The sequence below is a fragment of the Notolabrus celidotus genome, chromosome 13, assembly GCF_009762535.1.
Source record: "Notolabrus celidotus isolate fNotCel1 chromosome 13, fNotCel1.pri, whole genome shotgun sequence".
NCBI classification, from domain to species: Eukaryota; Metazoa; Chordata; class Actinopteri; order Labriformes; family Labridae; genus Notolabrus; species Notolabrus celidotus.
The window spans coordinates 24,752,020-24,774,700 of NC_048284.1; the positions used below are offsets into that span (position 1 = coordinate 24,752,020).

General features: G+C 41.3%; 1 long non-coding RNA gene across 7 annotated transcripts in view; it reads left to right on the forward strand.

Moving 5' to 3' along the window:
* The window catches only part of LOC117823664, a 67,650-nt gene that overhangs the window by 7,839 nt on the left and 37,130 nt on the right, over positions 1 to 22,681 (forward strand). For 2 of the 7 annotated variants that reach the window (XR_004633457.1, XR_004633460.1), the window contains exon 4: positions 2,490 to 2,586. This is a non-coding gene — a long non-coding RNA (uncharacterized LOC117823664). Of the gene's footprint in view, positions 1 to 2,489; positions 2,587 to 3,074; positions 3,115 to 3,251; positions 3,508 to 5,295; positions 5,315 to 8,750; positions 8,901 to 12,911; positions 13,009 to 13,098; positions 13,140 to 22,681 lie in introns of those variants that run through there. The other 5 variants (XR_004633454.1, XR_004633456.1, XR_004633458.1 and 2 more) reach the window with 5 other exon arrangements.

The window sequence follows — 22,681 nt, forward strand, 5'->3', positions numbered from 1 at the left end:
CGCATAGTGGACCGAGGTCAAAGGTTAAAGAACCCTGTTTCCTGTCCAGACAGACGAGGGCTAGACACCCCTCCTCTCACTTCCACTCTATTTCTTTCTTCCTCTCTTCCTCTTCTCCCCCCTTTTTCTGTTGCCATCTCTCTCTTCATCATACTTGGAATTCATTGGATGCACACAAATGTATTTCTGTGTGTGTGATTGATATGGTGTTTGCGATGGCAGGCTTGTCTTTGAAGCATTAGCTCATCGAGTGATTATGAACCATGTGGCCCTTTCCTCACAGGAGCTCTGTCTCCAGAATAAAAGTGCTGCTTTGATTAAAATTGTTGGACTCAGATAATCTCTAAAGCGACTTGTTTTGTAAGACTTATCTCAAGAGCTTCATTAAAAGGGCATGATCTCATGTTACAGATTCAGAAAGGGTTTGGCGAAAGATTCTCATTAGTCACTGCTGAAACCGGCTTCTCAGAAATGAGTTTGGCCTCTGCATTAAATCAGCAGACTGTGCAGAAAAAGACTCTTAAAGTAGTATTTTGAAGGCTTTTCAGAGCAAATATATCTAGATATAGTTTCATGCATTTGAACTACTTTAGGTAATTTATCCTCTGCCGTTTAACCAGCCTCAAAGCTGGACACATCCCTTGCAGAGTGAGACAAAGCGAGTAGACCCAGTGCGTTTATCAAGTATCCAGAATATATTTGACTCGAGTTTTGCCCACGTCTGCTGCAGAGCGAGCCTCTGTGGTGCGGGGCTGGTCTGGTAATAGCCTGTGCGCTCTGCCGGGCTGAGATTAATGTGAAGACTTATTGATGTAATGATGGAGCCATGAAAGAGCACTCTGGGCCGTGGTTTGGGCCTAACACATGAGCCTAATGGACTCTGTGTGTATGTTTGTGTGCATGCGTCGTGTCTGTGAGTGAGAATGTGGTTTGGGGCTGAAACAGATGAAATTAATTGAGAGGTTTTGTGTTCACAAGACGAGACCTCGAGAATCAAGTCCGTACATTTCTGCAAGATTCCCTCACTTATAGAAAATACCTGACTTAAGGTGTGTGTTGATACGTTAGTGTGTCTGCACATGTGTGTATGACCTCAGGCTTGCCTTGCTTTGTCCTACATGCTTGCTCTTATGTGTCTCTTTTTGGGGGGGGGTTGCAATGCAGCTCCTAGCAGCCCTGTGCCTTCCCTCGGTTAAAGGGCAGAGCAGCTCACACTGACACTGTGGGACAGCATGGTTGGAGGCTTCTTGGGAGGAGGCTGAGTAAATACAACCAAAATTAAAGTGGTACCTTTACAACCAGTGCCCCGCGGTGTGTATCTGTGTGTGTGTGTAGGTGTATCTGTGCCTTCGCAGATTCTCTGGTGAGGCCCACCAGGTGCTGACAGGACCCCCTTCATCTCTCCACTCCCTCTGCAAACCCTGTTTTTGATGTGTGTGTGTGTGTGTGTGTGTGTGTGTGTGTGTGTGTGTGTGTGTGTGTGTGTGTGTGTGTGTGTGTGTGTGTGTGTGTGTGTGTGTGTGTGTGTGTGTGTGTGTGTGTGTGTGTGTGTGTGTGTGTGTGTGTGTGTGTGTGTGTGTGTGTGTGTGTGCATGCCAGCAGGCTTGATCTGCTCAGTGTGGGTCTGATGTTAAAGTGATTGACAGCCGAGCAGTCACAGGGGCGATTGAGAGCAGTTGTGGGAAGCGAGGGACCTTACAGCCTCACAGCTTTGAGCCCTGAGGGGGAAAAGAGAGAGACAAATAGAGAAAAAGAGACGGAAGAGAGAATCTAAACAGATTAGTGGGACACACAGAGATCAGGTCTGAATGAATAAATGAACACTGAGCAGTTGCAAAAAGAATGCGTCCCGTATGTTTGGCTCTGAGGGGACCTGTTGGGTGGTGAAACAAAAACTGACACGATAAGTTTTCACCTTCTCTTGATAAAATGCTGTCTCGCTTCTTCATAATCATTCTGCATACTCCCTGATCTCATGCGTTGGAAACCCTGGGGACCCTGGAGGTTTATGGGAAATGGCTCATACTTGGGGAGTGATGTCATATGTAAGAGACAGACCAAGCTTTCCCTGGCTGATACGGCAAAGGGAGGGCAAATACGAGTTGCACGATCAGAAACACCAAATACTCCCTAATTAAGCTGAGCTGTGACGTCTTTCAGGCCCTCCATATTCCCCTGAGGTCTCATGGTTAGTTCGTGCTCAGAGAAGGCACTGCAAGTTTTCACAAAGATGTCATGGAGGAGTAAAATCAATTGGCTTTATTCTTGTGGTCGAGCATGTCATTACTTGAGTTAAATTTTGGCCTGCAGAGTCCATCAACTTTCTCCAAACCACCCTGGAGTCTGCAACTTGTCAATCTTTATAACATCTCAAGTCAAACAAAACACAGCAGCCTTTAGAGCAATCATTAAAGAATTGGATCAGTTATTTATTTCAACTTGTTCGACATGACCACAACACCACCTCTCTCTTTATTTGCCACCGGCAGCCAGAAATGAAGCTCCAAGCCGGCTGAGGTAAACCAGGCATGAAGAGGCAGTTATGCATCACTACAGTCCTCGAAGGAGAGAGGTGTACTCCAGCAGGTAAGTGAATAAACTGTTCCTTTTCTACGCGTTTTTGCTGTTTATGAGACTGTGTGCTGCAGAGACGACCTCAGCGTCTCTGCCAGAGCAGCACTGAAGAGAGCGGGCCGGTGGCCATCTGGGTTTGGAGGTGTCTTTAAACGGCGGAGGTGTAAATCTACTGCCCATGTGCCGGAGGGGACGTCAGTTTCTCTCCGGCCTGCAGACTCGCTCACAGATCAATAAAGTTAACTCAAAACATTCACACTCTGCCATCTGAAATCAACCATTTAATGAGTTGCTGTTCCTGTAAAAGTGGAAAAGGCCCCTTCAGATTTATTAGAATAGAGAGAGTAGAATTCCAGAGACAAGGAAGGAAGGAAGGAAGGAAGAAGGAAAGAAAGGCAGAGTTTTAATGTTTTTGGTTGGATTCATGTCAAGGGAACATTTAAGAGGTACAGACTGCAAACAAACAAACAATGAAAATACTTCTTGATCTTCTTTACAAGTGAGCACACTTAAACTGAGCTGATTGGACACTTCCTGAAGGTAGGTTTGGAAAACATCAAGACTTAAGAAATGTTAAGTCATGCCATTTGACTTAAAACACTGAAAGTAATCCAAAAACTGGGTATGCTCTCAAAAATTCTATGCAAGCTACAAAATGTCTCTTCATCCTGTTACAGCGGACTACTGAACACTATTGAAAAACAAGACCGAGTGCTGGGGAAAACAGTGAAGCTGATGTATTAGTAACCTCTGTGTCTTTAGGCCTTCAGAATAAATACAGCTGTGTTTACACATGCACAAAACTCCCTACGTTTTCAGGATGAGCTGCATATGTGAACTCCAGAAAACATTTTCACCCCGACTATCCACTTTTATTGTTTTATTAGTTGTCTGGCCATCTGTCTGTATATCAATTAAAAAACTGTCATCGTACTTAAAGTCTCTGTTGCCTCGTCCACCATCATGTTGTAAGCATTACAGTGTGGCTGCTGCAGTGCACTTAATGTCATGTTCTGCCTCTTAAGACTCATCTCTGCTCCCTATCATCCCGCTTATCCACCAGGGATAATAACACACCATGAGCGGCATGTGTTAACCAGCTACTTCAAAATGATGGGCGTCACAGAGGCTGAAAATGTCTAGAAATTTCAGGCATGCACATGTGAAAGAGGCTTCTTATACTGCAAAAAAGGGCATCTTAAATATAGGATGAAAAAGCTTAATTCAAGGTGAAGATTCTCAAAACTAGTGAAATAATCTGTCCATGCAGCAAGTTGATTTTACTTGACAAGAAATCTTAAAATGAGATTGTTAAATCTAGAAATAAGCAGGCTCTTAAAAATATTACAAAGGGTTAAAATAAGTAGAATATGCTGATTTTTAGCTCAAACTACTTGGAAAATAAACTTCCTACAGAACAGTTATAAGTGAAATATACTGAATATAAGCAAAGAAAATGTCATTTATTTATTTTGTATACTTGATTTGAGAAAATTAAGGCCCAGGGACAAGAAAAACACCAATTTAAGTAAAACATGACTCACTATTAGAAAACTAGGATTACGCTGTTTCTTGATATAAGCTGGCTCATCTTAAAATAAACCCTAATCCATTTTAAAACTAAAACTAAAATCTTTAAACCAGTTCTTACTCTTAGAATATACCTCTTAAATGTTTCTATAGAAACCACAACAGCAAGCTCGATTACTGGCAACATTTAATAAATGTCAGGATTAACAACATGTAACATCAAGAACACTATTAATAGTGGCTCAGGGTTGATGAGTACTTCAAGACATTTAAAACAGTCTTTAGTGCCAAACCAAAACAAATATATAAACCATTTTGCACAGCAGAAAAATTAGCAATCAATAAGATACAGGCTGAATTGTGTCTTGAATAGATGCCTTATGTGTTGTTCTTTAATCAAGCAACTAGAAGTTGTTACTCAATCTTGAAACAAGCTTTATCTTGATGAGACTTCAGGTGAGACAACCAATGAAGCTTATTTTAACAGTCATTCACTCAATTTAAGATTCCCAGACTAATTGAGACAAAAAAGACATGACATGTTCAAAATTAATTTAAGATTCAACCATACATACAAAGATTAAAAACAAGTAAATAACTCGAAAAACAAGGTAAATCATCTAACATGTCTCAATCTAAGAATTAAAATCTTGGCAAGTGCTGAATTATTTGCAGTGTACTCTTGATGGTTCATTATAAAAAATCTTGCAAGTTATTCATAGATTAAAAAAAGACTGTAAGAAATGGTACTCTTTGGGTTTATAAGCTAAGTAAGAGGGAGATGTGGAGAAAAGATAATCCTTAAGTGCTTAATCTTAAGTTAGATCAAGTGCATCATTTCACACTTTAGTGGTTGAGCTAAACTGTGCAGTTGGGAGACGCATGCAGATTTATGGAACGTGTTGAGGGAACATTAGTCACATATTTGAGAAACTGAGGCTGGATTATTTTTCCCCGCTCCTCTAACGAGTGTAATGCCTGAGCTTGGTTCCCAAGCGACTCATCCACATTGAGAAGTCTGTGCCTACTCCTGGATCTTTCTAAACTCCTCCCTTATCCGGTCTAAGGACACAGACAATAAACGCCCCTCATCGTTCATCCAAACACCCCTGCCTACCTGAAAATCATCTGATGATTGGTTTATTCTGATGGAGTGCACGTTAAGTGTTCCATTTACTCTGCTTCCTTCAGTCTCTCGCCTTGCACTACCGGTCGGGCGTACCCTGGGGACCACACAGGAAGAGGAAGGAAGACAGATGAAATTGTCCTTTTTACGGCGATGTCTTACTTTTGGGGTTTACGTTACTATATTATGAAGTAAATCTCTCTAGCAGCTGCGAGACACAGTGGTTACTTGAGATTATGTTACTTGCAAACTCTGCTTTATGGTGGCTGCAAAGAAAATCCTACATGTTAACAAGTGTGCACACAAAGAAAAGACTGTGAGCTCTGTGCAGGGTGCCCGTAACACCAGGTTTAACGTTAAAGGGCTAAATCTGCACAGACGGGCGGGGGAACAGGCGCTGACAGATTAGGACGCAGGCCAGGAGCAGACGCTGTATGGGGGAACTAGTAACAAACGGACTAGTTTCCCTGGTTTCAGTTAGCCCTGCAGGATTATTTGAAGAGCACATGACACACATGTTTTTGGTGGTAAAGGGTTATTTGTACGAGTGTGTGAGCTTGTGTGTTTGTCCTTCTAATGGGGGTTTAATTTGATAAGCAGTTGGAGTATTTGTCAGTGCTTCGCTAGGATGGAGGTAACAGGGCTCTGTATATTTTGGGAAAACATGAACAAATTTACTCCAGGTTTCTTCTGTGTCTCACTGCCTCTATGTCCAAGTTTGACATGAATGCATCCGAAAAAGGTGTTATAGTGCAATGTGGAAGCCTTTTTATGGAAAAGAAGTAACAACATATTGTGTGATAACTGTGTTCACTATTTTCTGTTAAAAGATTGATGCCAGCTCATGTCTGTTCAGAGAAGATGATGGGTGAGCAATTAGCTTAGTCAGTAGTTGATAGTCGAGGATGGAGGCAAAGAGAAACAGCTTGCCTTGCTCTGTTCATAGTTGAGAAATGCACACTTCATTACTTGTGAACCTTACCTATTCAACAAACTCAAATAAAAAAGTTATGATCAAGAGTGAAGGACGATTTATTTTTCTATGATTTGAAATGTATTTGTTTTTACAAACATTCAAATAGAGACGCAAATAATGACAATACAATCAATTAAATAAAAAATGAAAAAAAAAAAAAAAATACACAAAAGAAATTCAGCCAGAAAATATAAATTTGACGGATTATTTACAGCAAAAAACAGTGAACATAACAACTCGTCTAATGAGAGAAACATATACCATACACAAATTCATAATTATGCACATAGGCACATGTATATGTATATGTACAAATATTAAAAAAGGACGATTTAGAAGATTAAAAAGCTAACTGGTAATGGCATTTTGCTCATTAAACCCTCTGTTTCAGAATTAATTCTCCTAGGCCTCAGTGAGTTTTTTCAGACTTTGCATTAGAGCAACACAACCCAATGTTACATAATTTTTCAGATACAAAATATAGGAATGGGTAGAAAATATCAACACCTCAATGTGACACAACTATCAATGCACTGGTGCCAAATATTGATATTCTTACAACGCTCAAAACCGCTTTCCCTGCCAATTTGACTCACTCTTTCACAAATTTATGACTTCACGCAGTGGCACTTATAACATGAATGAGGGTAGTGTGAATAGAAGTTAACTGGCTAAAGAAGCAGTGGTGTAATGGAAGAAGAGGAAAGCGAGACAATGACGGACAGCAGTGAAAATGAGTTAAGAGATTCAAAAGCCACATAAAAAAAAACCAAAAGGAAGGAAAAGCTATTCCTGCTCTTTTTGCTGAGACAAGAAGAAAAATGGAGGATGAACTCAACTCTGCAGAGATACTCACTCACTTGTGATGGGTGCACACCACACAAGGGACAGTTACTGCCTATTTTATGCACCAGTACACCAGTGAACATGTGGCAGAAGTTTTACTAAATGCTACGGAGGAGAGGAAGCTTACTGAAAATAACCTGACTGAAGGATTGAGACTTTTGCACAGAGTTGTCTGCTGATTCAGGGTAACAAACTGAAAATCCACAGAGCAGTGATCAAGATGTCAAGTCGGTGACAAGATGACTTAACATCAAACCCTGTTGTCCTGGAAGCCAAACCTCCAGTTACACATTTGCTCACCCAGAAGTTTGACATCAACTTGCACCATCCTGGTTCATGATCGGTCTTTGTGGAGTTGCAGAGGTCATTCTGGATGATGTCTTTATGTGCTGACTGTCATCCCCTAAATTGCTCATCTTCCTTCTTGACTGACTCTAATAGATCAACAAGCTTTCCATGCCACATCAGTGGACTTTTCAGTCCCTAACCAGGAAAGTTAGGCAGCCACTGTGAGAAATTCAAGGAAAACATCTTCACCTATTTTACCACCAGAGAACGACCTTTGGATCTCTGTAAATGGCTTTGAGAGTTTGTTAGCAGAAATAAACCCCTGGGGAGTTGCAGTCAAGGAAGGGACCAGTTTTAAAAAGGAACATCAGAAACTAAGGCCTTTGCAAGCATGGTCCAGAGTACTCTCAAGGCCCCTTATATCAAGACCGTGATTAACTCAAAACCATTAGGTTATGTATCTGCTTACATTGTGGCTATGAACTCTGTTAAATCAAATACTCTGCTAATGCGGTGACCTAATGGATCACTCCCCCAAATGGTTTATCCTGAGACTGTGATTCTAAGCCACAGACATTAGCAGCATTCACAGTTGCTCGCCAACCAGACATGGTCCGGATTCATTGGGGAATGCCAGCTTGGATTGCAGATCAGACAGAAATAGCATCTTCATCACCCCCAACTACTAAATAAGGAAGTTGTCACATTGGTGGAGCTGCTGCTACGTGAGGCCCTGTGGCTCATTTTACATGTTATAAAGGTTCCCAACAAAGACAATAGGTTGAGCAGGTCATCTCATATTAAAGGCTTTTGGATGCCCATCTAGTCTTGCTTGTGTACCTCCTGACCAGTAGATCATTGTGTTAACCAAACCCTGGACAAGCCAGACGTACTTTATGACTCCAAAGACCTCAGCAACATATTTTTTGAGGTGTTTCTAAAACCATTAGGAGCTTCATAAAGTCAGAGGGGTGACCACTGAAAGCCCAGGGTTTGTACTCTCTTCATGTGGACTGGTGTTGGGCATGCTGGATGGAGTTTACTATAGGAGCCCTATGGAGATGTGGGAGTGATGAAGGGGCTGTAATGTAGTCACAACAGAGAGTTCAGGGCCAAAGGAAACAGGGGTCTCTCTCTCTCCTTCCTAAACAGGATGAGAGGACGAGACCACACGCATGGCACACTTTAGCCTGTATTTGTAGATCAAACAGGCCTACATTTTTGTAAATATTCAATTCCTGTACCTATTCTTTGATTCTTTGTGCTCACTCCTGAAGTTCTTCTGGCTCCCTCTCTTCCTAAAACCAGTCTCACACACTGTTCCTCTCTGTACAAAGCACCATAATCCCTGGAGAACATGCTCTATGAATGGCTCTCCTGTTTTATCCTCTTATCATTTTATTCCTCCAGCTCCTCTTCCTCCTCCCCCTGACCAGGAAGTGAACAGAGAGATACTGTATCATCAAAGATAGGCAAGTCTTGCAGTAACCACAAAGAGCAGACATGAAGATACAGATGTGCTTCTTCTGCATCATTACTCTTTTGCACACAATAAAACAAACGCACACGTTCTCCTCATTCTAACACCTCTCTTGGCTTCGTTCTTTTTGGCCATTTGCTCCTCTGTGTCCTTCAGCGGCAGGACAAAAAATGCCAAGAAAGCTCTTCATGCTTGTGCAAGTATTCATGTATTTATTAGCACAGTGATACCACCGTCACCTTTAGCAAAACAGTTCAGTGTAGTACAATTTGGATTTTGCGTATCTTGGCCCAGAAGCAGAGCAGTGGCCGGCCTCTGTGTGTGTGTGTGTGTGTGTGTGCTGGGATGTGTGTATGTGTTTGTGGTGTTATTCCAGGTGTTTGGACAGGAACGGTGTGTGTACATCAGCTGGAGACCGGAGAGAAGAGAGGTACAATCCTTCATCACCATGCATGGCTTGTGCACGTGTTTGTTAGAGAAAGAGAGAGAAAGAAAGAGAGAGGTTTGGTTGAGGAAGTGAGGGCGGATTTTCTGAGATCCCTGGACACCCCAAGATGCTTTGATATGTTATATGGAGAAGCACAGGGGGACAGGAGCCAGACGTGTTAGGGTGTTTGTGTGTGGGGTGGTGCGAGTGTATAAAGACTCCCCTCTCCCCTGCTGTGCTGTCTAGCGAAGGCCCTGTGCCAGAAGGTGCCTTCACTGCCATTACAACACAGAGGAACAGGGAAGCCTCTGATCTCAGTGTGTGAGTGTGTTTGTTAGCATCCAATGTGACCACAATCAGGACAGGTTTGAAAGTAAAAGTGAAATCATGTGATCTTGTTCCAAATCATGTTGAGATATGAAATAAAGGTAGACTTAAAGTTAATGAAAGATAGTCTGTTTTTATAAAGCAGTGTTGGGCTGAAAAGTGGATAAGATGTTACTTGAGGATAGCGGCGACAGTGAAACCATAGCTTTGATCGGAAACCGTAAAATAGGAATGCACTGAAAATTTGGCCACCGAAAATTTTCGACTGAAAATGGCTCAAAAGTGCATTTTCGGCCGAAAGACTTTTATCACCAAAACAACATGGCCGAAACAGAATGTTGTGATGACGCAAGCAAAAAACGCTGCCAGTACGCGGTTGTCTGGATAAAGGCCAACATGTCTGCTTCCGTTCTTCCTTTAATTGCAGCACTAAAGCGTCTTCTAAACAAAGAGGTTGAGACGGACCACGGAGTGAAAACAATGAAAAGCACACTCTTAGAGTCTGTCAGCACACGTTTCACTGAGATCTATTCAGATCCTCTGCACTTCATCCCGACTGTACTTGATCCACGTTATAAAGATCATTACTTGGATGTTGGAATAAAGCAGCGTGCATGAGAAATGATCCAGACCGCGATGGATGCGGAGAACCCGCTTGGAGACAGAGAAGCACACAGTGCAGGAAGGAGAACTGAGTGCAGAAAAAAGGACTCGTCTCTCTGAACCAGATGAGGGGCATGCACCCTGGTTGTCTGATATGTTCAATGAGATCCTTGATTTTAGTGAGGTTAGTACACAGTCAGAGCCATAAATGCAATGGTAGGGGAGACCGGGGACAGTTGTAACATTTTTGACATTTCTGTCTATAACTTTGAGCTCTTTTAACCCAGTGTGTTCAAACTGCTATACAAACTAGCTTCAAGTGTCTGCTAATAAATGGCCGAGAAAATGCCTGTGCAACACAAACAGAAAATGCATGGCTTAATCTCAAATCCAAGGATTGAAATGTTACAACTGTCCCCGGTCTCCGCACTAATAATTGGCATAGTTTCTTTCAGTGTTTCAGTTTTTGGTTTTCGGCCCGGGTTTCCTCATTTTCGGTTTTTGGTTTTCTGAGAATTTTCATTTCGGTGCAGCCCTACCGTAAAAGCTTCATCCCTTGTAGTGAGATCTGAATTTATTCAGTGGACCTGAAGATCAACTACTGATGAACTTTTAAATTTCTTTGTATTGACCAAAAGTCCTCCATTTGTCTTTTAACAGTCAAACGCACCACTCATTGTGAATCTTATCATTTGAAAATGTATGCACTCAATGTAGCCCATGGCAGCAGTTACAGACTTATAGAACAATTTGATGGAAATAACCGGTCTTCCTATTGACAGTCTTGTTGGCATTTGAAGCTATGTGTGACAGTTAGTATTAGTTTCAGTATTTTTTAAATGTCCTCACAGGAGATTTAACCCAAATTCACTGTGAATTCAAATCTCCTAGAAAACAATATCAGTAGTATCAGCTGTGCCTTTAAGCCTCGTAAAATTTGGCGTCAACAAAGTACTTTGAACGGATAGTCTTCGTAACTTCTGTTGATAGGCTAAGTCTTGGCTCGTGGAAAAACCTACACATTTCAAAACTGATATCAGGAGACTGAACAGAAACTTTGATGACAGTTGAATTTGGGTCAAAAGGCTGCTGTGGATTTGTGTTTCCAGTGGCTCCAAAGCAACTCAACAGCCAAGATTGTCAGTCTGAGGTCTGCAACGTGGCTTTAAAAAGTATTTGCTAGCTCATGAATTATGTACTGTATGTATGCATGTATGTGTGTCAGGAATCAACACTGATGTAACAGCAGTGAAACAAAAACAAGGTTATACTATATGAGACAATATGGCACTGATATCTGTTATTACAACCATGTATGCAAAGATGTGTTCAGTGTTCTCCATCTTCATACAGGCACAGCTACTGTATATGTAAAGTGGGTGTAGTGCATGTTGCTGTGGGCATGTTATAGTCCAATGCACACACACAGAACCACACTTATGTTTACCAATCACACTAAATGAATAAAAGACTTGCTTTAATACGATGGGGAAAATACTATATATTTTTATTTCTCAACATGAAAATTCAAACAACTTAGGTGAGAAAAGGATTTGAACCAAAGCATAAAAGTCAATGATCTTTAATGTCAACCAAAATGGACTGAACTTGACTGAAGCTAAAGACATCTAAGTCAACATTGATAAGTTGAGTCTGAAGTAGGTCAAACATGACATAGCATGGGAGTGGCAGTAAGCACAAGTCCTGATATGGACCAAGTTTGGAAATTGGACTGGTAGCTGAAGAGGTGTTGGTTTGTTTGCCTGGGCCTTGAGCAAGCTACCACACCCCCCACCAGGTGGAAAAGGTTGATGACAGCCTTCTCACCCTGAAATCTCTCTATAGAATGTTTGCGCATGAGTGTGTATATCAAACTGTGTGTGTAGCATGATAAAAAAAAAAAAAAGAGGGAAAAAAAGAGTGTTCCCCCTTGGGGATTCAGAGTACGTGTTTTGTTTTTCAATGGCTCATTTGAAAGTGATAGAAAAGTTCTTGTATGTTTTTTTTTTCCATATATATACAGTTGTGCTCATAAGTATACATACCCTGGCAGAATTTATGGTTTCTTGGGTAGTTTCTGTTTTCTTTATGATATAAAAAGAGTAAACACAGTTGTTTGATAAAAAATTTGCTTCACCTAACCACTAACCATGAGTGAAAAAAAGTTTTTCTCTTATCATTTATATTCTCTGAAAAATGGCCAAAAAAAATCACACATTTTGCCAGGGTATGTAAATTTATGAGCACAACTGTATATATAATATTTTTTTGGGAACATTTTCTCCTTTAATATATAGGACAGCTGAAGAGAGACAGGAAATGTGGAGAGTAGAGAGTGGGGGAGGACATTTAGTACATGGTCGAGGCTGGAATCGAGCCCGCGACCTCTGCGACAAGGGCTATAGCCTAGTACATGGGGCACACGCTTAGACCGTTAGGCCAACGATGCCCCAGTCCTTGTATGTTTTAATAAACATTTTATATTAATGTTATGATACTTCTTTGACATTAGTAGATTTTCCTAAGATTATTTTAAATCAAATCATTACAGAAAGAAATAATCCTCACTTCTGTAAATGACTGTAATTAGTGTGACAAATGGCCAGCTGTAAAGTGTCAGCGCAGTGTGCTGTAGGTATGTTGTTTTAGTCCAGTCCAGCAGTACAGTGCGGCTCCCCTTTGACCTCTGACCTGAGGTTAAGGGAAGTGACACCATTTGCTGCTCTTTCTTTAGCTTCTGGTGACCTTCCAGGACCTGCACCACACATGGAGGCTCAACGACGCAATCTTAAAAAGGGTCTGCAGTTCAACTCTTGCACTTCAGAGGAGAGGTAATATCCAGATGAATAAAACACTATCTGAAAATCAGCAAAGTCGATCTTTCCAACTCTTGCCTGTTCTCCACCCTCTCTCTTCCGCAGAGCCACGTTAATAAAGCTGCTTCTTGGCTAATGCAATCATTCACACTGTGATGTGTTATACATATAGCCACAGAGATCACACACTGATAGCTCACCTCAACGTTGTCCAGTTTGAGCCTTTGAAACACACACACACACACACACACACAAACACACACACACACACACACACACACACACACACACACACACACACACACACACACACACACACACACAAAACACACGAAAACACACGAAAACACACGCTGTCAGCAGGCAGTAGATTTGCAGGATATAGAGAGTGCTGAATCTTGCTGTGACTCCAGGAAACTCTGCACTCACTTCCACCTTCAGGAGGATGAAAGGAGTTCAGGGAGCTAGAGTTCCACTCCCTACAGGGTGTGTGAGTGTATGTGTGTGTGTGTGTGGGAGTAAAACACGGCTTTGGTGCCCCTATCTCCTGTCTTTGCGGTCCCAGCATAAGCACATTACAAATTCACACATCCCCCTACCAACACCCCCATTCTCCTAACCTCTATCGCTCAACATCTGATACAATCACAACACAGCTACAAAGAGACGGCCAGGCAGGAGGTGCCGGTGTCTGAGAGTGTGTGTGTGTGTGCGTCTCCAGGTCTATTCATGGGGCAGGATGCGGGTTTTTGGCACTTGCAGTAAATGGTGAGAAATTCCCTCAACCTCAAAGACTTGAGACACATAAGTAACCTCCGCTCTCCTTCATCTCTCTATTTGAGTCTATTTTTAAACAGACATCTGAACCCCTAAAAGAGGAAAGGGCTTTTGATAGTTGCAATCTTCATGTGTTATTTTTCCTCTACTCTAGACCTCTGCCCCAATATAAAGAGTGTAGCCTGTAGCTAGAAGGAAAAGATATTGTTAGCATTTTTCAGACTTGCTGGAAGTTCCTAAAAACATAACATAACATCTGTCTCATCTTCATTGATGATTTTTACCCCCGGTGTGCGTTAGTGACAAAGACACAACCGGGGGACGTCTGTTTACTATTTGACGTTTGACGTTGTTGACGCTATTACCGTAAAAAGCTCCGCGTCTACAGCTTGGTTTAATCCAGTTTGGTGAAACATCAGACACATTTAGTAAGTTTTGATCAACTCCTAGTCATCAAAGATGCAGATTCATTTCAGAGTGCCGTGAACTGACTGTCTGTGCCTCAGTCGCTGTGAGGTGCATTCAGGGACCGTCGTAAATGTGCAATACAGACCTTTCTTGGCATTTTTCTGTGAATCAATAGAATCAAAATACAGTCAGTGGCCACATCAAGAATGTTTTCTAAAAACAACTGTAATTTAGAGTATTTACTTGCCCCTGAGATGTTATTGGAGGAAAAAAGCAAAAAAAAAAAAATCTTAACTTTCACCGCAATTTTTTCAAAAAGCTGTCGCAAATTCAGTTTTTTTGGGGCGCAACAATCACAAAAAAATCCTGCGAAATCCTGGCGGGACTGTCTATTGACGGATGTCCTATATCAAATTATACTTCAACTGGTGACAGGCACCAAGGATTCTGGCTCTACATATGCACAGAGGAAACACTTTGTGATCCAACCAAGTGGCAACCTCCGAGTCCTGAAGTGTTAAAAACTACATATGAGGCTGGCTCCGGAAGTACCGGAAACCACAAACACACCAATTCAAAAAAGCCGATCTTTACAGCAAAAATAAACATGTTTACGGCCTGGTACAAAAGACAAGTGTAGTCTAAAACTGTAGCTGTTGGCTATGAGGCTCAAAGCCCGCCTCTTTATGTCACAATCGCTCGACAGCAGAAATATGGCCGCCGCCGCCAATTGGCCTCAAAACAGCGCTTCAGAACTAGATGGGTGACGACACGGATACCACGTCCATATTTAGCTAATGTTATATGTAGCATTGATATCAAGCCGTTGTCAAAGCGTATTGTAAAAGATTACACTGTGACTTCCTGTCTATTTCATATCACAATCTCCAAAATTCATGTATTTCATTTTTGGAATATACCTAATAACTTCTTCTGTTACTGGATATCTATATTTGTACATCTGCGTGTTTATCGTCTTATAGCAAAGTTTCAAACCCCAACACACAGACGATAGAAATGTTATTGAAAACAGCACTGAAGCGTTAAACATGAAAAAAAACCCTTTTTTGGAGGCAGGTACATGAAAAACAAAAACCCAGTCATTGACTCAGTTTGATCCCCTGTCATACCAGAGCACACAAAACGCTCTCATGCCTGCAGAGGCCTGATTGACACAGTTCACATATTAATACAAAACCAGACGGCTTTGTTACACACCCACTGATTCACACCCGCCCACACACACACCCACATCCCAAAAAAACCCACCCACACACACCTATCGGCAGTGTCTGCGATTGTGTGAGATTGACACACAGTTAAGTTTTACAGGTGCGCTGAAGCGGATAATTAGCCTGTTAGCTGTGACTAATGAAATCTCCACCGCTGTGCCCTCGACTGCTGCCGGGGCAGAGGCCACTTTCCTGTTTGGATAGGCAACGCTTTAAAGCAGAGCCGAGGGGAGCCCGCTGAACGGGGCCGCGTATTACGTCTGTGTGTGTGAGAGAGAAAGTGTGTGAGTGTGTTCAGCCAAATGTTGGCTGAAAGGAGGAAAAAGTGAGTAAAAGTCAGTTGAATGAATGGGAGAGTGAAAAAAAGCCTCTTTGTGGAAACAGTGTTTGCAGAGAAAGCACACACTGACACACCGTTGTACACTTTAACATAAGGTCAGCTTCCTTCTCTCTGAAGTGGGCCTGCAGACTGTTTGCATTGATTCATTTTTTTTTTAGATATCTTCATTCTTGATCTCTTTTGTATTTATTTTTTAAGACACAAAATACATAAAAATAGTTCATATTATTTACTAAAACCTACTATTTACAGGGTGAAATATTTACATTGCAGTAAAGCTGTTGTATGAAGTAAATGCATTTGCTCCCAAATATTCCTGAATTTCATCTTTGAAGCGCTTGCTATATTTTCAGTCTTCCTTTGTCTTGCATTTGTGATTTTATTTTTATTTTTTGTGTAGCACAATTGTATTCATGAATGTGTTTGTGCTAAAAGATACAAATTATTATTGGAAAGCTACCATTAATAAAGCAAATACTTTTAATCTTATAAAGGCATCATAGAGAAGTGTATTTATGTAAATATGTATTCATCCTCATAGTCATGACATGTTTTGTCTTTGGGTAAGTATTTTACTAGACAATATTGGCACTGTGGGATTTGCAGATAACAACAATTTGATAGCGGACTAGTCATCTGTCATTGAAATGAAGAATAATGAAACATTTATGAATTGGTATGATTGGTCACTGTTCCATAGCAGTGGTCTGTTATTTCTCACTGACTCAGGGTTGTCATGGATGCTGCTGTAATCACAGACTCTAGGAGACTGTAATCAAAACAACGTGGCAAAATAAGTCTGGTTAATTTGGCATCTGTCTGTTTACAGTTGGGAAAAGAAAAGCAACTAAACCAGAGGAGAAGAGGCAGGAGACATAAAAGAACAAAGTGTGCTTTGCCTAAATGCTAGTTTGCAGTGCGATTCTCATGCTTGTCATTTTGTCAGTTACTGGTTCTGGTTCAACCATGGCGACTAAATCTGACTGTACAGTCATGGCCAAAAGTTTTGAGAATGACATAAATATTACATTTTCACAAAGTCTGCTGCTTCAGGGTTTTTAGGTGTCTTTGTCAGATGTTTCTATGGTATAATGAAATACAATTAGAAGCATTTCATAAGTATCAAAAGCTTTTATTGAGAATTACACAGAATTCATGCAATAAGTCAATATTTGCAGTGTTGACCCTTCTTTTTCAAGACCTCTGCAATTCTCCCTGGCATGCTGTCAATCAACTTCTGGACCAAATCCTGACTGATGGCAGTCCATTCTTGCATAATCAATGCTTGGAGTTTGTCAGAATTTGTGGGTTTTTGATTGTCCACCCGCCTCTTGAGGATTGACCACAAGTTCTCAATGGGATTAAGATCTGGGGAGTTTCCTGGCCAAGGGCCCAAAATCTTAATGTTTTGTTCCTCGAGCCATTTTGTTATGACTTTTGCTTTATGGCAAGGTGCTCCATCATGCTGGAAAAGGCATTCTTCATCACCAAACTGCCCTTGGATGGTTGGGAGAAGTTGCTCTCGGAGGACGTTCTGGTACCATTCTTTATTCATGGCTGTGTTTTTAGGCAAGATTGTGAGAGAGCCCACTCCCTTGACCGAAAAGCAACCCCACACATGAATGGTCTCAGGATGCTTCACTGTTGGCAAGAGACAGGACTGATGGTAGCGCTCACCTCGTCTTCTCCGAACAAGCCTTCCTCCAGATGCCCCAAACAATCGGAAAGGGGATTCATCAGAGAAAATGACTTTACCCCAGTCCTCAGCAGTCCAGTCCCTGTACCTTCTGCAGAATATCATTCTGTCCCTGATGTTTTTACTGGAGAAAAGTGGCTTCTTTGCTGCCCTCCTTGACACCAGGCCTTCCTTCAAAAGTCTTCGCCTCACTGTGCGTGCAGATGCACTCAAACCTGCCTGCTGCCATTCCTGAGCAAGCTCTGCACTGGTGGTGGCCCGATCCCGCAGCTGTAACACCTTCAGGAGACGGTCCTGGCGCTTGCTGGACTTTCTTGGGCGCCCTGGAGCCTGTTTGGCAACAATTGAACCTCTCTCCTTGAAGTTCTTCATAATAATAATAATAATAATAATTCGATAGATGGTTGACTGAGGTGCAATCTTACTCGCTGCTATAAACTTCCCTGTTAGGCCCTTTTTGTGCAATGCAATGATGGCTGCACGTGTTTCCTTGCAGGTAACCATGGCTAACAGATGAGGAACAATGGTGTCATGCACCATCTTCCTTTTAAAGTGTCCAGTCACTCAATCATGACAGATTGATCTCCAGCCTTGTCCTCATCAACACCCACACCTGTGTTAATGTGTGTGACACCTGTGTGTCATTGAAATTATGTTAGCTGGTCCTTTTGTGGCAGGGCTGAAATGCAGTGGAAATGTGTTTTTGGTGATAAAGTTCATTTTCAAGGCAAAGAGGGACTTTGCAATTAATTGCAGTTGAGCTGATCACTCCTCATAACATTCTGGAGTATATGCAAATTGCCATTATAAAAACTGAAACAGCAGACTTTGTGAAAATTAATAGTTGTGTCATTCTCAAAACTTTTGGCCATGACTGTAGTATGTTTGAGTTGGAGCTGATTATTGTTTTTTTGTTTTTTTTAAGTTATATTTTTGGGCTTTTTTGCCTTTATTTGATAGGACAGCTGAAGAGAGACAGGAAATTTGGGGAGTAGAGAGTAGGGGAAGACATGCAGGTAATGGTTGCAGCTGGGAATCGAACCAACGACCCCTGCAACGAGGACTGTAGCCTCTGTACATGGTGTGCGCGCTTACATCACTTTGGCACCCCAGAGCTAATAATTGCGGAGTGGTAGTTTATCATATTATAATTATTGTAAAGAAGAAAAAAAGGAGACATCAAAGAGATGGAATGTATGTCCGCTGAATCAGTGTAGTTGGAGGATGATGGAGACAATACCGGAAATTTTGCATTGCAGGAAACACGATGCTACCCTGCTGAGCAGTCACAGGACTTGCAGTTGCAGGACTTTAAAGTGTAGTGACATTTCTGAGGAGACGCATGTCAGACTACTTATGCAGGCTTCTGTGTAGGTACAAGGCTGCACGAACCTATGGCTTTATGAGATTTGATGCTGCAGTGTAAGTCAAGCTTTTGTTAGCTCATTCGAAGAAGTCTAAAAAGCTAACTGTTATTACAGACACAGGCAATTCATATTTGGTATAAGAAAATAGATTTCTCAGCTAAGTTGTCGTGTAATGAGTAGGCCAATGTTTAGTAAACAGGTTGTCAGGCGTCCACTATTACAACCTGCTCAATATACATAACCTCTTCTTTGATGCCATATGCTTCACCAAACTGCAGAGAAGAAAGATTCATTTTCAACGTGACCGTGTGAACTTCAGTGTGTCCCCATTGTTGTGTCATTGCACTTAGTGGAGTGACCGGTCAACAAGTGTGTGTCAGGGAGAGCAGCCCTACAGGAGAGCTGATGAAGAGCTGCAAACGGCTCACCTCTGACCTTCACGGCACTTCAGGACTTGGAATGTGCAGACACACACACTCACACACACTCACACACACTCTTACGCACACACGCGTTAATGCAGATTCAGTTTCTTCTTGTAGTAGTAGCGTCCTCTAATTATTTTTTGACATGATCAGAGCCTCATTTACTTTTTGCTTTGCTGCTCAGTTTGTTGGAGTCAGACACTTCCACAAAGCTGTGGGTTCATTTGTAAACTTGAGGTTTGTTGTCCAGCTCTCTAGGTGGCACTGTGTGTTACAGTCCAAGTGAATGTGATGAGCAGGCAAGATGTTGCCTCCGAGGTGGCTCATTTCATGCGTGTGTGTGTCCTTGTGTCACCCACTGATGCAGCTTCTGCTTTAGTCATCACTGCTGTCACCTCTGTGATTCTCTGCTGCAGCCTGAACAGCCGGACAAAACTTCTACTGAGGCTTTGACACTCTGAGGAGATTGTGGTCAAAGTATTCATTTTCACATCACACACTCACACATTTTTAAACTGTTGTATCGATTAAACATTTTAAGACCCTTTGTGTGTTGAAGAATACTTTCAGAAAGCACTGAGCCCTGAGGGGAGAAACTTCAAACCAAGGCCCTCTGACACATGGACACATACAAATCTGCTGAAAACATTCTGTTGTCACGATCGTGCATAAGCAGAAAAGAGTTGGCTCACCACTCTAGTTTTTAAAAATGAAAGTAAACACACTTTTATTCTGTTTTATAAATACTGTAAGGGAATAGTGTGTGACCTATGGATTAAAGAATGGAGAGCAAGATGGAAGAACAAAGAGGGAAACCAAAGAGAGGCAGCGATGATGAGGATGATGATGGGGCTTTACGATGTAAAGTTCTGATGGGAATTTCAGCTGCTGGACTAGAGGAACAAAGCAGATGTGTGTGTGTATGAGTGTGTGAAAGAGGGGGAGCTTTCAGTTCTCTCTGTCTCTCTGTCTCTCTCTCTCTCTCTCTCCCTCTCTCTCTCTCTCTCTCTCTCTCTCTCTCTCTCTCTCTCTCTCTCTCTCTCTCTCTCTCTCTCTCTCTCTCTTTCTCTTTCTCTCTTTCTCTTTCTCTCTTTCTCTCTGAGGAACAGTAATTGTGATCCATGCTCTGTTAAAATCTAAAGCCCTCAGGGACCAGCATGAAGACATCACACACACACTCACACACACAGATCTAAGGTCTTTGTTACAGTTGACCAATGAAGACGTCACACACATGTACAAGTGCTGTCACTTCACCTGCCCTTGTACTCTGTCCTTTCAGGAGCACAAAACACTCACACATCTACACTACTTCTTCTGTCCTCCATCCTTCCTCCTCTCCTTTCATGCTTTAAAACAGTGCAGTGTGAAGACTGGCCTCTAGGGGGTGTCTGACTCTCAAGTTGAGCTAAAGAAGAGCTCCTCTCTGGATTTTCAGCATGACCAACATTTTCTGTCTTTTTCTTTCTAGGTAGAGAAAAAAAAAAAGAAATCTCCTGACACAGACATTAAAAAAAGATTTATAAGAAGGATATAAAAACACTGATTAATTATCCCGATAGTTATTTACAGCTCAACCTCTTCTCATGATACAAACCTTGAAATCATAAAAACCTTACAGCTTCAAGGCCAATTGCATTAGCAGGGGTGGAACAACCTCGCCTTTCTCCCTTTAGAATTAAATACTACAGTAAAGACTACGAACAGATACATGAATATCTACCTCTATGCAAACATATGTCACTCTAGAATCATAGAGAAATGCTAATGCTTAAAATAGGAAGTGAAGGGACACCATATCACACACAATTTATTTAAAGTGCTGTTCAGGGTGTTTTGAATTTATTCTAACTTTACACAGTTTAATACAAATCAAATTTATATACAGTGCAAATCAAAAATTTTAAGACCAGTTGAAAAATTGCACAAATTCACATTTTGCAGTGTTGGATCTTAAGAAGGTTCTAAGTAAAGCTTCAAATTGCAAAAAGAAGAAATGGGAGGGAGACAAAAAAAAATTTGAGTAAGAAATTTATTGCAAACAACAATTAAACTGAAATAGGCTGTTCATCAGCAGATCAAAAGTTTAAGACCACAGCTCATCAAATCTGCAAATCTGCATCAAAAATGTGGATTCAATGTCTTTTTCTGTCAGGTATTCACACTGTCATGACCTCCTGATGGCTAAGGAAAAAAGCGTTCTCTCGTTGAACTTGGTCGGATTGTTTAGCTGCATAAGCAAGGCCTCTCGCAGCGTGCCATTGCTGCTGAGGTTACTGAGGACGCAATAAGACAGTCATTTTTAATTTCTTAAAAGATCCTGGGTGTTCTCCTGATCTAAATCCAGTTGAAAACATTTGGGGATGGACGGCATGGGAAGTCTACAAAAATGGACATCAGTTCCTGACAGTGGTTGCCCTCAGTGAAGCCATCTTCACCACTTGAAGCAACGTTCCCAGTAGCCTCCTGGAAACACTCGCATCAAGTAGGCCGAAATTTTTTTTTGAAGCGATCAACAAGAACAATGAAGCTATTCATTACTGAGTCCTTTTTTTAAACTTGTATTCCTATTTTGGGGGGGGTTTCAGTTTTTTTTGAGCTGTGTTCTTAAACTTTTAAATGGCTGATAAACAGCCTATTTCAGTTTAATTGTTGTTTTCAATAATGATCACTCAAATTTTTTTTGTCTCCCTCCCATTTCTTCTTTTAGCATTTTGTAGCTCTACTTAGAACCTTTGTAAGATCCAACAGTTCAAAATGTAAATTTGTACAATTTTTCAACTGGTCTTTAAATTTTGATCAGCACTGTATGTATGCAAGCTATTTTAATTGATTTGATTGTCAGTTCGAAATCCATCTGTTAAACAGCCTGTTCAACTTAATGTTTATTTTTAATCAAACTAGGTATTTCTATGTTGAATCAACAGGACTAGATCAGGATAGGATTATTAAAGGGTTGATTTTGAATCACCAGACAGCAGTTTAATTGGTCTGATCTAATATTGACAAGGACTGAATTAAAGGAAAATGAATATATTTGTTAAGATAGATGAACTAGGGATGCACAGATTTTTCAGTTTAACATTGGTATCGGCCAATATAAGCACTATTGATCAGTGTGGGTACGTTCCAGTAAGCCGCCTTCTTGGCGTAATGGGACTTCTTACCACTTGTCAGCACCCTTTTCTTTCCTCTCCATATTACAGTTCATCTTGGGGATTCATAATAGCACCTAAAGTAACTAAAAGTAACCAAAGCTACTGTTTATAGTTTGTACAGCCTGATAGTAAATTAGGTTGGAGCATGGTGATGCAGAGGTTTTTTGTTTGTCTTACACACTGAAGTAGTTTTATCAACTAATGTATGATATGAAAATCTGCCCTATCTTCTGTAATGGTAATGATTTAGTGATACTGGCTGCATGACACACACAACAACTGGTG